The sequence below is a fragment of the Meles meles genome, chromosome 3 (assembly GCF_922984935.1).
Source record: "Meles meles chromosome 3, mMelMel3.1 paternal haplotype, whole genome shotgun sequence".
NCBI classification, from domain to species: Eukaryota; Metazoa; Chordata; class Mammalia; order Carnivora; family Mustelidae; genus Meles; species Meles meles.
The window spans coordinates 114,068,725-114,085,131 of record NC_060068.1 but is presented as its reverse complement, the minus strand read 5'-3'; positions in this window follow the sequence as shown (position 1 = coordinate 114,085,131).

The window sequence follows — 16,407 nt, the reverse complement described above, 5'->3', positions numbered from 1 at the left end:
AAACAAATACAACACTGTATATTAACTGTACTAGAATTTTTTTAAAATAAACATTTGTTGTTTGAAATTTTTTTGCAACAGTTAGTAACTCCTATTAATCTTAAATGTTTTTATTTTGAATAAAGAATAACCTTTGGATCTGTTTGTTGCTTTAACTTGAGAATATCAGGAGATATAGTCATGCTCTCTGTACCATAAAATCCATCTATATATTTATCCTAGTAAGAAAACCCTTTTGGCCTTCTGCCCTTCTTCCCTCATTCTACTGACTTGCTTACTAATTTCCTTGGTCCCCATTACTTGTTTTATATATGGCTTAGTATATATGGTATATATAGTATATATATACAAATATATATATAGTATATATGTATAGATAGATACCTATATATCTATATATATATGGTAAACTATATCTATCTATCTATCTATCTATCTATATATATATATATATGGCTTAGTTTTATATATGGCTAAGTACCCTGTATTGAAGAGATACAACAATATGTAGGGCAGTTTCAGAGATGACTCACTGTTTTATTTTATGACATTTTTCTAAGTAATGTAGGTTTGTAAAAAATACTCAAACATTTTTAAAGTATCTGCATTAAAAAAAAAGTATTTGATGTTTGTAGATGTTTACTAGACGTATTTAGCCTGATCATTCTAAGTGAATGTTAGCATTAGCAGATTTTAAGGCACTTGATTGACTCAGATTTTTCTGTATTTGTCCCCTTGTAGTAACTAAGTTCTACTTTTCCATATAAGGAACTGTGCATATAATTTTAGCACAGTGTCCAGAACTTGTCTGGTTTCTAAGGCTTTAATCATGCTTAGTCTCTCTGTTTGGTCATCACTATCTCCTCAATGTCTGGGTCAGTCTACTGGGAAGGGCATGTGGGCATGTTTCTTGAATATCTCTTCAGAATATATCTCATCGTTCTTTCAACTGGGCACCATCTAAAGTATTACATTTTATAAATTCCAGGCCTCTTTTTTTGAAGTAATTGAAATAAAGCTTTGAAATAAATCAAAGCTTTGAAATAAATTAAGGTTGAAATAAATCAGCCACACGTATTTTGTCTCCACAGATAATGTTGTAACCAGAAGTCAGTGCTGAAACTATTTATTTATTTATTTTAGTTAAAAAGGAAGAAGAAAAGGAATCACACACACATACCCTTTTCCCCTCAAGACATTCTCAAGAACTCCTTGTTCCAAATTGATTACCTCTCTTTGGTGATTAATTAAGCAGCTTCCTTTAACTGGTATTCAAGCATGGTTATATATTTAATTTTAATTATCTGAGGGGAGAGGTATGTTTCTTAAATCATTAATTAACCACAATTTGAGTTCTAATTCTAAAGCTGTACAACCCATAGTTTCCCAGTGCCACAATTTCAAGTACCTAAGAAACCAAAGATTTTCAAAAGTTGATTTTTTTCTCATTTCTTATAACTGGTCTACCTAGATCTTCATTTTAGCAGGAATATAGAGAGAAGGATTTTAGCTTTCATAGTTTACTTTGAATTCCCATATTCAATTTTTTAAAAATCTTTTCTGTCTTTTGCAATCTTCTCATGTATCTACTTAGTTGAGTGAAATGTCAAAGAATAATTAGACAAAATGGTAGCTTAAATCTACAAGCTAAGCAAATTCCTGATAAGGTTATATATTGCAAGGTTTCATTTTGTATAAACACTGCCAGGACCCTAATGCCTTCCTGTGTTCATCTTCATTTAACAATACGGATGGTGATTGTTGCTTCCAGAAGTGCCTGATTCACTCTTTTCTTCTTTTAAGTTGCCCAGATGCCTATTAACAGCGTTAGCTCTCCTTTTCCTATGTACACACTGGTAGCTTCCTATCAGTGATAGCTTCCTTTTTTTTTTTTTTTTAACTTTCCTCTAGAGGGTTTTCTTTGGCATGCTTGGCTCCTGCATGGGGCAAGTCAGAGCGCTGGAAATTGATGCCCCAAGGGCAGTCCTCAGATAAGGAGAGAGGCAGTTGGATACTAAATACTGACTGCCTCATCCTTCATATGTTATAACTCTGTGAAATGATCTCTTCATTCAGAGGTTCCTAGTGGATGAGCCTCAGTTTCCCTTGGTGGTCTCCTGCACATCGTCTTACTCTGTGTTAATTTCCTTCCATCACCTGTTTCCCTTTACCACTCCTTTGTACTCCTAATAGGATCAGCTCCCTAATAAACCACTTGCACTCAAATCCTTATCTCAGGGTCTGTTTTGGGGGGAACTTATTTTAAGTTACTGGTTTTTGTGGGTTAACTTTTTCCAGTTTTATTGAGAAATAGTTGACATACATCACTGTATAAGTTATGCAGCATGATGGTTTGATTTACAAATATTGTAAAATGATTACAGTAAGTTCTGCCAACATCCATTTTCTCATAAGAATACAATAAAAAGAGGCAGAGGACGTGAACAGACATTTCTGCAAAGAAGACATCCAGATGGTTACCAGACACATGAAAAAGTGCTCCACATCACTCGGCATCAGGGAAATACAAATCAAAACCACAATGAGATACCACCTCACACCAGTCAGAATGGCTAAAATTAACAAGTCAGGAATTGACAGATGCTGGTGAGGATGTGGAGAAAGGGGAACCCTCCTCCACTGTTGGTGGGAATGCAAGCTGGTGCAACCACTCTGGAAAACAGCATGGAGGTTCCTCAAAAATTTGAAAATAGAGCTCCCCTATGACCCAGCAATTGCACTAATGGGTATTTACCCTAAAGATACAAACGTAGTGATCCGAAGGGGCATGTGCACCCAAATATTTATAACAGCAATGTCCATAATAGCCAAACTATGGAAAGAACCTAAATGTCCATCGACAGATGAGTGGATAAAGAAGAGATGGTATATATATACAATGGAATACTGTGCAGCCATCAAAAGAAATGAAATCTTGCCATTTGCGACAATATGGATGGAACTAGAGGGTATTACGCTTAGCGAAATAAGTCAGTCAGAGAAAGACAACTATCATATGATCTCCCTGATATGAGGAAGTCAAGAAGCAACATGGGGGTTCTGGGGGTAGGAAAAGAATAAATGAAACAAGATGGGATTGGGAGGGAGACAAACCATAAGAGACTCTTAATCTCACAAAACAAACTGATGGTTGCTGGGGGGAGGGGAGGGTTGGGAGAGGGTGGTGGGGTTATGGACACTGGGGAGGGTATGTGCTATGTTCAGTGCTGTGAAGTGTGTAAACCTGGTGATTCACAGACCTATACCCCTAGGGCTAATAATACATTATATGTTTATAAGAAATATATAAATAAATAAAAATTTTAAGAAAAGATGTAACATTTAACATAGTTAAATCAAGATGTTGCTGAATGAATGAATGAATAAAATGGTAAAAATAGAATACAATAAAAAGAAAAGAAAGGGAAAAAGTTTTTTTCTAGTGATGAGAACTCTTATGATTTACTCTCTTAACATCTCCTACATGCCATACAGCAGTGTTAGCTATAGTCATCATGTTGTACTTTTTTTTGGGGCGGGGGGAGTTTCTGTTTTCTAATTTATTTTTTTTTCCAGCGTAACAGTATTCATTGTTTTTGCACAACACCCAGTGCTCCATGCAAAACGTGCCCTCCCTATTACCCGCCACCTGTTCCCCCAACCTCCCACCCCTGACCCTTCAAAACCCTCAGGTTGTTTTTCAGAGTCCATAGTCTCTTATGGTTAGCCTCCCCTTCCAATTTTTTTTTATAAACATATAATGTATTTTTATCCCCAGGGGTACAGGTCTGTGAATCGCTAGGTTTACACACTTCACAGCACTCAACATAGCACATACCCTCCCCAATGTCCATAACCCCCTCCCTCTCTCCCAACCCCACCTCCCCCCAGCAACCCCCAGTTTGTTTTGTGAGATTAAGAGTCACTTATGGTTTGTCTCCCTCCCAATACCATCTTGTTTCATTTATTCTTCTCCTATCCCCCTAATCCCCCATGTTGCTTCTCCATGTCCTCATATCAGGGAGATCATATGATAGTTGTCTTTCTCCGATTGACTTATTTTGCTAAGCATAATACCCTCTAGTTCCATCCACGTCATCGCAAATGGCAAGATTTCATTTCTTTTGATGGCTGCATAGTATTCCATTGTGTATATATACCACATCTTCTTTATCCATTCATCTGTTGATGGACATCTAAGTTCTTTCCATAGTTGGCTATTGTAGACTTTGCTGCTATAAACATTCGGGTACACGTGCCCCTTCAGATCACTATGTTTGTATCTTTAGGGTAAATACCCAGTAGTGCAATATCATGTTGTACTTTTGAGAATGCTTAGTATCTTTCATTCAAGATCTGACGAATTAAATACAAATGCTCATTTTAGGTAAATAGTGTTAGATTTGAAAGAGATACATGTTTTGCTTTTGCCAAATTGATTTGTTTTAAGGACTCTTTTGCTAGATCTCAGGGTTGTGAGTTTAAGCCCATTGTTGGGTACGGAGATTACTTAGAAGTAAAACCTTTTAAAAATAATAATAAAATAAATAAAATGAATGTATAGAACAGTACTCAATAGCGTTTTATGGTTAATTAAAGACTATTTTTACTCCTGCAAACTCTGACACTCTATGTAATCTTGTAATGTGACTAAGCAAGTGGTGTTTCTAGTTATTAATTCAAATAGTTCAAGCACTGAGATTTGGACAAACCAAAATTTCTTAGTTGGCCCTCCAAAAAGTAGCACAGGGTACAATTAAGATATACAGGAAATTAATTTGTATTTCCCACCTCGTCTTGCTTGGTAGCCCCCATTTCCATTTCCATAAGTAGTAAACACTTAACAACTGCTACCACGAAATAGCCCATTCAAAATTACTCAGTTTTTTTTTTGTTTTTTTTTTCCATTTTATTTATTTTTTCAGCGTAACAGTATTCATTCTTTTTGCACAACACCCAGTGCTCCATGCAAAACGTGCCCTCCCCATTACCCACCACCTGTTCCCCCAACCTCCCACCCCTGACCCTTCAAAACCCTCAGGTTGTTTTTCAGAGTCCATAGTCTCTTATGGTTCGCCTCCCCTCCCCAATGTCCATAGCCCGCTCCCCCTCTCCCAATCCCACCTCCCCCCAGCAACCCCCAGTTTGTTTTGTGAGATTAAGAGTCATTTATGGTTTGTCTCCCTCCCAATCCCATCTTGTTTCATTTATTCTTCTCCTATCCCCCTACCCCCCCCATGTTGCTTCTCCATGTCCTCATATCAGGGAGATCATATGATAGTTGTCTTTCTCCGATTGACTTATTTCACTAAGCATGATACGCTCTAGTTCCATCCACGTCGTCGCAAATGGCAAGATTTCATTTCTTTTGATGGCTGCATAGTATTCCATTGTGTATATATACCACATCTTCTTGATCCATTCATCTGTTGATGGACATCTAGGTTCTTTCCATAGTCTGGCTATTGTAGACATTGCTGCTATAAACATTCGGGTACACGTGCCCCTTCGGATCACTACGTTTGTATCTTTCGGGTAAATACCCAGTAGTGCAATTGCTGGGTCATAGGGTAGTTCTATTTTCAACATTTTGAGGAACCTCCATGCTGTTTTCCAGAGTGGTTGGACCAGCTTGCATTCCCACCAACAGTGGAGGAGGGTTCCCCTTTCTCCACATCCTCTCCAGCATCTGTCATTTCCTGACTTGTTAATTTTAGCCATTCTGACTGGTGTGAGGTGATATCTCATTGTGGTTTTGATTTGTATTTCCCTGATGCCGAGTGACGTGGAGCACTTTTTCATGTGTCTGTTGGCCATCTGGATGTCTTCTTTGCAGAAATGTCTGTTCATGTCCTCTGCCCATTTCTTGATTGGGTTGTTTGTTCTTTGGGTGTTGAGTTTGCTAAGTTCCTTATAGATTTTGGATACTAGCCCTTTATCTGATATGTCGTTTGCAAATATCTTCTCCCATTCTGTCAGCTGTCTTTTGGTTTTGTTAACTGTTTCTTTTGCTGTGCAAAAGCTTTTGATCTTGATGAAATCCCAATAGTTCATTTTTGCCCTTGCTTCCCTTGCCTTTGCCGTTGTTCCTAGGAAGATGTTGCTGCGGCTGAGGTCGAAGAGGTTGCTGCCTGCATTCTCCTCAAGGATTTTGATGGATTCCTTTCTCACATTGAGGTCCTTCATCCATTTGGAGTCTATTTTCGTGTGTGGTGTAAGGAAGTGGTCCAATTTCATTTTTCTGCATGTGGCTGTCCAATTTTCCCAGCACCATTTATTGAAGAGGCTGTCTTTTTTCCAGTGGACATTCTTTCCTGCTTTGTCGAAGATGAGTTGGCCATAGAGTTGAGGGTCGATTTCTGGGCTCTCTATTCTGTTCCACTGATCTATGTGTCTGTTTTTGTGCCAGTACCATGCTGTCTTGATGATGACAGCTTTGTAATAGAGCTTGAAGTCCGGAATTGTGATGCCACCAACTTTGGCTTTGTTCTTCAATATTCCTTTGGCTATTCGAGGTCTTTTCTGGTTCCATATAAATTTTAGGATTATTTGTTCCATTTCTTTGAAAAAAATGGATGGTATTTTGATAGGGATTGCATTAAATGTGTAGATTGCTTTAGGTAGCATAGACATTTTCACAATATTTATTCTTCCAATCCAGGAGCATGGAACATTTTTCCATTTTTTTGTGTCTTCCTCAATTTCTTTCATGAGTACTTTATAATTTTCTGTGTATAGATTCTTAGTCTCTTTGGTTAGGTTTATTCCTAGGTATCTTATAGTTTTGGGTACAATTGTGAATGGGATTGACTCCTTAATTTCTCTTTCTTCAGTCTTGTTGTTGGTGTACAGAAATGCAACTGATTTCTGTGCATTGATTTTATATCCTGACACTTGACTGAATTCCTGGACAAGTTCTAGCAGTTTTGGAGTGGAGTCTTTTGGGTTTTCCACATATAGTATCATATCATCTGCGAAGAGTGATAGTTTGACTTCTTCTTTACCAATTTGGATGCCTTTAATTTCTTTTTGTTGTCTGATTGCTGAGGCTAGGACTTCTAATACTATGTTGAATAGCAGTGGTGATAATGGACATCCCTGCCGTGTTCCTGACCTTAATGGAAAAGCTTTCAGTTTTTCTCCATTGAGAATGATATTTGTGGTGGGTTTTTCATAGTTGGCTTTGATAATATTGAGGTATGTGCCCTCTATCCCTACACTTTGAAGAGTTTTGATCAGGAAGGGATGCTGTACTTTGTCAAATGCTTTTTCAGCATCTCTTGAGAGTATCATATGGTTCTTGTTCTTTCTTTTATTAATGTGTTGTATCACATTGATTGATTTGCGGATGTTGAACCAACCCTGCAGCCCCTGGAATAAATCCCACTTGATCGTGGTGAATAATCCTTTTAATGTACTGTTGAATCCTATTGGCTAGTATTTTGGCGAGAATTTTTGCGTCTGTGTTCATCAAGGATATTGGTCTGTAGTTCCCTTTTTTGGTGGGATCCTTGTCTGGTTTTGGGATCAAGGTGATGCTGGCCTCATAGAATGAGTTTGGAAGTTTTCCTTCCATTTCTATTTTTTGGAACAGTTTCAGGAGAATAGGAATGAGTTCTTCTTTAAATGTTTGGTAGAATTCCCCTGGGAAGCCATCTGGCCCTGGGCTTTTGTTTGTTTGGAGATTTTTGATGACTGTTTCAATCTCCTTACTGGTTATGGGCCTGTTCAGGTTTTCTATTTCTTCCTGGTTCAGTTGTGGTAGTTTATATGTCTCTAGGAATGCATCCATTTCTTCCAGATTGTCCAATTTGTTGGCGTAGAGTTGCTCATAGTATGTTCTTATAATTGTCTGTATTTCTTTGGTGTTAGTTGTGATCTCTCCTCTTTCATTCATGATTTTATTGATTTGGGTCCTTTCTCTTTTCTTTTTGATGAGTCTGGCCAGGGGTTTATCAATCCTATTGATTCTTTCAAAGAACCAGCTCCTAGTTTCATTGATTTTTTCTATTGTTTTTTTGGTTTCTATTTCATTGATTTCTGCTCTGATCTTTATGATTTCTCTTCTCCTGCTGGGTTTAGGGTTTCTTTCTTGTTCTTTCTCCAGCTCCTTTACGCGTAGGGTTAGGTTGTGTACTTGAGACCTTTCTTGTTTCTTGAGAAAGGCTTGTACCGCTATATATTTTCCTCTCAGGACTGCCTTTGCTGTGTCCCACAGATTTTGAACTGTTGTGTTTTCATTATCATTTGTTTCCATGATTTTTTTCAATTCTTCTTTAATTTCCTGGTTAGCCCATTCATTCTTTAGAAGGATGCTGTGTAGTCTCCATGTATTTGGGTTCTTTCCAGCTTTCCTCTTGTGATTGAGTTCTAGCATCAGAGCATTGTGGTCTGAAAATATGCAGGGAATAATCCTAATCTTTTGATACCGGTTGAGACCTGATTTGTGACCCAGGATGTGATCTATTCTGGAGAAGGTTCCATGTGCACTAGAGAAGAATGTGTATTCTGTTGCTTTGGGATGAAATGTTCTGAATATATCTGTGATGTCCATCTGGTCCAGTGTGTCATTTAAGGCCTTTATTTCCTTGTTGATCTTTTGCTTGGATGATCTGTCCATTTCAGTGAGGGGAGTGTTAAAGTCCCCTACTATTATTGTATTATTATTGATGTGTTTCTTTGATTTTGTTATTAATTGGTTGATATAGTTGGCTGCTCCCACGTTAGGGGCATAGATATTTAAAATTGTTAGATCTTCTTGTTGGACAGACCCTTTGAGTAGGATATAGTGTCCTTCCTCATCTCTTATTATAGTCTTTGGCTTAAAATCTAATTGATCTGATATAAGGATTGCCACCCCAGCTTTCTTCTGATGCCCATTAGCATGGTAAATTGTTTTCCACCCCCTCACTTTAAATCTGGAGGTGTCTTCGCGTCTAAAATGAGTTTCTCGTAGGCAACATACTGATGGGTTTTGTTTTTTTATCCATTCTGATACCCTGTGTGTTTTGATTGGGGCATTTAGCCCATTAACATTCAGGGTAACTATTGAGAGATATGAATTTAGTGCCATTAGTAGCCTGTAAGGTGACTGTTACTGTATATTGTCTCTGTACCTTTCTGATCTACTACTTTTAGGCTCTCTCTTTGCTTAGAGGACCCCTTTCAATATTTCCTGGAGACCTGGTTTGGTGTTTGCAAATTCTTTCAGTTTTTGTTTGTCCTGGAAGATTTTGATCTCTCCTTCTATTTTCAATGATAGCCTAGCTGGATAGAGTATTCTTGGCTGCATGTTTTTCTCGTTGAGTGCTCTGAATATATCATGCCAGCTCTTCCTGGCCTGCCAGGTCTCTGTGGATAAGTCTGCTGCCAATCTAATATTTTTACCATTGTATGTTACAGACTTCTTTTCTCGGGCTGCTTTCAGGATTTTCTCTTTGTCACTAAGACTTGTCAATTTTACTATTAGGTGACGGGGTGTGGACCTATTCTTGTTGACTTTGAGGGGGGTTCTCTGCATCTCCTGGATTTTGATGCTTGTTCCCTTTGCCATATTAGGGAAATTCTCTCCAATGATTCTCTCCAATAGACCTTCTGCTCCCCTCTCTGTTTCTTCTTCTTCTGGAATCCCAATTATTCTAATGTTGTTTTGTCTTATGGTGTCACTTATCTCTCGAATTCTCCCCTCATGGTCCAGTAGCTGTTTGTCCCTCTTTTGCTCGGCTTCCTTATTCTCTGTCATTTGGTCTTCTATATCACTAATTCTTTCTTCTGCCTCATTTATCCTAGCAGTGAGAGCCTCCATTTTTGATTGCACCTCATTAATAGCTTTTTTGATTTCAACTTGGTTAGATTTTAGTTCTTTAATTTCTCCAGAAAGGGCTTTAATATCTCCAGAGAGGGTTTCTCTAATATCTTCCATGCCTTTTTCGAGCCCGGCTAGAATGTTCAGAATCGTCATTCTGAACTCTTGATCTGACATAGTACCAATGTCTGTGTTGATTAGGTCCCTAGCCTTCGGTACTGTGTCTTGTTCTTTTGTTTGTGGTGATTTTTTCCGCCTTGTCATTTTGTCCAGATAAGAGGATATGAAGGAGCAAAAAAACTACTAATAGGGTGGCAAAGACCCCAGAAAAATGCGCTGTAACCAAATCAGAAGAGACCCCAAATTGGGGGGGGGGGGGGAGAAAGGGGATAAAAAACAGGTTCTGAAAAAAAAAGAAAAAAAAAAAAAGAAAAGAAAAAAATTTAAAAAATAAAACAAATAAAAAAATATAAAAAAGAAAGAAAAAATATATATATTTAGATGAACTAGTCAAAACATGTTAAAAAAGAAAAGGGTAAAAGTTTTAAAAAAAATTAGCAGAAGAAGAAAAAAGAAAAAAGAAAAAAAATTGAAAAAAGAAAAAAAAATTGAAAAAAGAAAAAAAAATTGAAGTAGCCGCAAGACTAAAGAATCATGGGGAGAAAGCCATGAGTTCCGTGCTTTGCTTTCTCCTCCTCTGGAATTGCTCTGCTGTCTTAGGAATTGAATCTGCTTTCTCCTTGATAGATGAACTTCGTCCTGGCTGGATATTTTGTTGATCTTCTGGGGGAGGGGCCTGTTGTAGTGATTCTCAAGTGTCTTTGCCTGAGGCGGGATTGCACCACCCTTACCGGCGGCCGGACTAAGTAATCGGCTCGGGTTCGCTTTTGGGAGCTTCTGTTCCCTGAACGCTTTCCGTAGAGTTCCGGAGGACGGGAATGAAAATGGCGGCCTCCCAGTCTCCGGCCTGGAGGAGCCGAGAGCCTGGGGCCCCACTCCTCAGTGCACCCCCAGAGGACAGCACCCAATCACTCCCGTATCCCCAGCCTCTAGCCGCGCTCCGAGCTCACCCAGCCCGCGACCAGTTCAAGGTAACCCCGAGCTGAGAGTTCAGTCCTCGGCTCTGTCTTTGCAGCCGGCTTCTCCGTTCTAATACCTGCGAGCTCTCCGACACTCCGACACCCCCGATCCTTCTGTGACCTTGCGGGGCCTGGGGCCACGCTGGCCCCGCGTGGGCTTCACCCCGGTTTAGCCCCTGGAGCAATGTCCCTCAGTGGAACAGACTTTTAAAAGTCCTGATTTTGTGCTCCGTTCCTCCGCCGCTTGCCGGGAGCCGGCCCCTCCCCCCGCGGTCTATCTTCCCGTCATTTTAGATTCACTTCTCCGCCAGTCCTACCTTTCAGAAAGTGGTTGATTTTCTGTTTCTAGAGTTGCTGTTCTTCTTCTCTTCGCTCTCCCGTTGGATTTGTAGGTGTTTGCAATGTTTAGATAAGCTATCGAGCTGATCTCCTGTTACCTGATGTAGTCTCAGGCTGCTACTTCTCCGCCATCTTGACTCCCACCCTCTACTCAGTTTTTTTTAAGTGAAACCCTCCCCCCTTTTTTAAAGATTTATTTGAGAAAGAGAGGGAGAGCTCACACACACGGGGAGAGGCAGAGGGAGGGGAGACGATCTTCAAGCTAACTCCATGCTGGGGAAAGAGCCCCATGCAGGGCTTTGTCCAAGGACCCTGAGATCCTGACCTATCCGACCTAAAATCAAGAGTTGGCTGCTTGGGGCGCCTGGGTGGCTCAGTGGGTTAAAGCCTCTGCCTTCAGGTCAGGTCATGATCCCAGGGTCCTGGGATCGAGCCCCGCATCAGGCTCTCTGCTCAGCAGGGAGCCTGCTTCCTCCTCTCTCTCTCTCTGCCTGCCTCTCTGCCTACTTGTAATTTCTGTCAAATAAATAAAATAAAATATTAAAAAAAAAAAAAAGAGTTGGCTGCTTAACCGACTGAGCCACCCAGGCATCCCTAATGTAAAATACTTTTTTTTAGGAGGAGGGTAGGAGTCTTTCAAGGCACCCTTTCCTTTGTTTTTTCCCTTCTCCCAAGGTCAAGTTCAGGTAATATTTTGATGGTAGGGGAGAAACTATCTAGACCTCAAGGTAGCTCTGACCAACTTTGATTGGGGTGTAGCAGTTTAGTGTATGTTTGAATGGCTATACCTCTGAGACTCAGTGCATTTTCCATCTGCCCTCCAGTTTTCTTCTCCCCTCAAGCCCCTAAAAGGCAAGTTGCTTCTTAATTTTTAACTACCTGCCAAATCCCCCATCTTCCCCACTGTCAGTCCACTGAAAGAGCCTTTAGGTCTAAATCTCTTCCATGCCACATGGAGGCTGGTATGTGAGGGCCACCTCTGTATAAACATGTCACACAAACAGAGTCTGCTGTATTCTCCTTTCCAGTGGCTGCAAGATACCTCTGAAGCATTCTCTGGCAATAGCCCAAATGGTGAAGAAGGGCATGCTCCCATTGCTTTTCACTTACTACTATCTTACTCTTTCTCCCTTTATCTTCGTTCCAGGGTGGTAGGAATATCTGACTTCATCTCAAGGATTCTGGCAGAGTGACCCTAATTACACCCCCCTCCAGATCTCTCCAAACCCTCTTCAAACAGTAGGTCGGCTTCTTACTGTGTGTCAGAGCCTTCCCTGACAGCCTTCCTTCTCTGTGCACTGAGCCGATTCTAAAAAGCCAGGCTCCAACTCTCTTGTTTTGCTTTTTCAGTGTAAAAGGAAGATTTTGAAATTTAGAAAACATATTACTCCCAGCAAAGCTTGGTTCGCAGGACTGTCATCTAGCTGTGAACTCAGGAATATTTAATTTTGAAGCTCAAAGTTGAATAATGACTTATTTGTTCTAGGAAATATCTCGAGTAATGAATATTACTCATCTAATGGGTGGGAAGTCATAGAGAAGTGAATTCATGGTGAATAAAAAATACATTGGTTTAATATTTTCAGAAGTATTATCCCTTTTCAAATATACTTTGAACAGTGCACCTTAAAATAGACTTTTATTCACATATCCATTGATGAATAACCCAAATAAAGCAGAGTATGTGAGGCTGATGATACTTAACTGTATAGGGTTATACAGCATATGAATTTTTTGAATAAGAGGTGCAAAATTATATTCCTTTCTGCTTATCTTATCTTTATTACTGCAGAAAGTATAATAAAAAAATTCATTCAAGTTCAACCTCAAAAAATTAAAAGAAGATCATTTTTTTATGAGCCCTATCTTCACCCCAATTATAACAGTGACTCTCTGGCTTGGTCAACACAAGAAGTTTAATCAATAAACAAGAGGGTACAAATTCTAAAATTTCATCCTTTGTAATACGTATATCTGCATCAGTTAGATGAAATGTTCATCTACCCCAGAAATGGGTGTTGTTTATCCCAGATTTACAAATACTTATGCACTCCACTACTTATTTCCTCCTGACTCACTGCTTCCAGAATGAGAAATGAGGAAGTCAGAATTGGTCTGCTTCACAGTTGCTTTGTGGATAGAGTCAGGAATATATGAGAAGGGTTATTCCCGGTGGATACCTACAGTCTGGGGAGGCAAATAAACATTTGACAAGGAGCTCATTTTTTCTGAGCACCTTCCTCTGCTAAGTGCTTTCGGAGAAGAGAGGGAAAGATATTGCTTCTCCTTAAAGACCAACTATCCTTTTGTCCTGGAGGCTCAAAATGTAAATGGAATGGAAGGAGAGAGCCATCATGTATTATTACTTGAGGATCTACTCTACAGGTCCTCTGCATACCTTCTATTATTTGATCCTCCAAGCAGTCCCACAACAATCTCATTTTTCAGATGAGCAAGCTGGACACATAAGAGTTAATAGGCTTTCTCAGGACCGCATTCGTGGTAACTTACTTTCATGGCATAGACTGGTACCAGAACCCAGTTCTAAATCTCTGGCCTTTTACACTACACCAAAATGAATGTAAACATGCATTTGCCTTTTCTCATTTTGGCTCTGTTGGAATTTTTTTCCTAACAGGTCAGTTTATCAGGACGATTCTATAGTTCAAACAGGAACCAAGACCGTTTGTTGCCAGAATATGTAGAGACTACCTGAGAATAGGAACTTAATATCCCAGAATAAAGTCCTAGATAATTACGACTAATAACTAACTGGAAAATCTTAGAGGCATAACACAAGTGCAAGGATTTACTTTTTTTCTCTAGATTATTATGGCACATCTGACAATATTTGATATTTTACTTAGTACATTATCTATTTTGTGCTTGCTACTCAGCCAGTCATCATCATCATCATCATCATCATCAGAGCTTATTATGCCTGGACCACTGCCTAGCACAAATTTGGGTTTTTTGTTTTTTGGGTTTTTTTTTTTTTTATGGATTGACAATGTAGAAATTATGATATGCCTTAATGTACTAACAGAGATGATTATTTCCACATCTCAATATTATTTTCAACTTCAGTGTCTAAATATGATTTATAATTCACTAATTCAATAAGCAGTGAGTAAACCATTAATTCACAAATTGTACATTATCTTTTTAGAGCAGAGAGATGCCACTTGCCTGGGAAGTGTGTAGGATTTGAGTCTTGTCCATAACTCTTTTATTTAGAGTTGATTTAGAGTGTATTTAGGGCTAATTTAGAAATGTATACTTAAGAGGACTTCAAAAAACACTTTTCCTCCTCATCATTTTCCATTGAGTTTGGAAATGATGTATTTAGTCAGATAAGCTTCATGTCAGAAGATAGATGGGAACAAAAAGTAGGTAGAGAAAGAAAATGAAGAGAGTAGTATGAGAAGAAATGTACCTCAAAGTCAATCCTACCTCAGACTAAGTCAAACCACTTTATATGGAAGGAACATTATCAGACATACGTCCACTTACCCTGCTCCAGGAAAGAAAGAAAAAAAAAAATCCAAAAAAATTATAAGGCCCTCAACTTTTCTTTGCCATTCAAAAAGAGTATTTTAGAGTAGTTGATTACAGTTAGAACTTGGTAATTTTCCCCTGAGCTCCTCACTTTAACAGACCTTAAAAGGTGGTATGTTTCTCTGTGTGAATTTCTATGTCTGGTGTGACATCTGGAAAAGGAGAGTTACACTTCAGGTTTATAATCTTACTTTCCAGCCTTTCTGGAAAGTAACTTAGCTTTATTTACACCTGCCTTCAGAAAATAAACACTCAAGCAGCCCTGATGGCAATAAACCAGATGGAATCAATAATTTACATATCTCCAGAGGAGTCTGTCAAGAAGCAAAAGCAGAGGAAATGATTGACTATTTTACATAAATTCCCTTATTTTAACATATATGAGATGCATACTTTAATTGAATTTAACTGATTCTATATTTGCCTCACTTACATACTCCTGAGGACCAGTGCAATGTTCCTTGAAAGAAGAAAGAGAGATGGGGTGATGGGAGTTAGAATAGAGGGCAGAAAGAAAAGAAAAAGGGGGCACCTGGCTGGCTCAGTTGGTGGAACATGTAACTCTTAATCTTGGGGTCATGAGTTCAAGCCCCACACTGGGCACTGAGATTGCTTAAAAAAGAAAAATCACAAAGAAAATAGAGTAAAAGGAATTCACCCGTGCTGAGTTCTTTCCCTGCCAAGAAATTTTCCAATTCCAGTGACTTGATTTTCTTTGATCTCTTCACTATAAACATTCAGATAAAATAACACATTTTCCCCACCCTGTAAGAATATAAATATGGCCATTTAACTTCTCCATGTTGTTCTCTAAATGGATTTTATTCATAAATGCACCTCCAACTGAATTATTTAGAAAGGTAGTAATTGATGTGTTATGATCAGTGTCAGAAAACTGTCTCCTGCTTTGTAGAAAGTACAGATCCCCATCCTCTTTCAGACTCACTGTTTCCTTTTTTTCTCTTTTCATTTGCTATGCTTTATCAGCTTCACTCCTAAGCCCTTAGGTGATGTTTTCCCTGATTCATCTATCTCAGCAGGAGGAGGGACCATGTCTCCATCCACTACTCTCTTTTTCATACTGAATTTCTGTGTGTTTCTGCTGTTACACTTCCAGGTACAACTCATAGGTTCTTCATGTTCAGTTACCCTCTAAATTTAATCTCTGAATTTACACTATACTTACCAAGAATCAGGACACTATTCTTTGTTTTATTTTATTTAAAGATTATTTCCTTTTCACCTGCCCTTAATAAAATTCATCACATCAATAAAGAATATACTGGAAAATAGAATAATAAATTGGTTTTTTTTTTCCTTTTCCTGCCCACATAGTTTTCTTAAAAGGAAATAGCTTCAAGACTATGTTACGGCTTTAAAAACAAACAGTTGAATTTGCAGCTTGGTTTTCACATCTGTGCTTCCCTTAACCCCCACTCCAATAATTCTTATTCTTTTCTTAATGCAAACTCTAGCCATGTCTTCTTTAAGGTGACCATGTGCAATCAGGTTCTATAGATCCATTTTAGGATGGTGGTTGATGAGATAAAGTGAGTTCCCACTGAGTGAATAAAGTCTCTAGAGTCATAAGCCATTGGCCTTGATCACAGGTCATTTGACGTAATA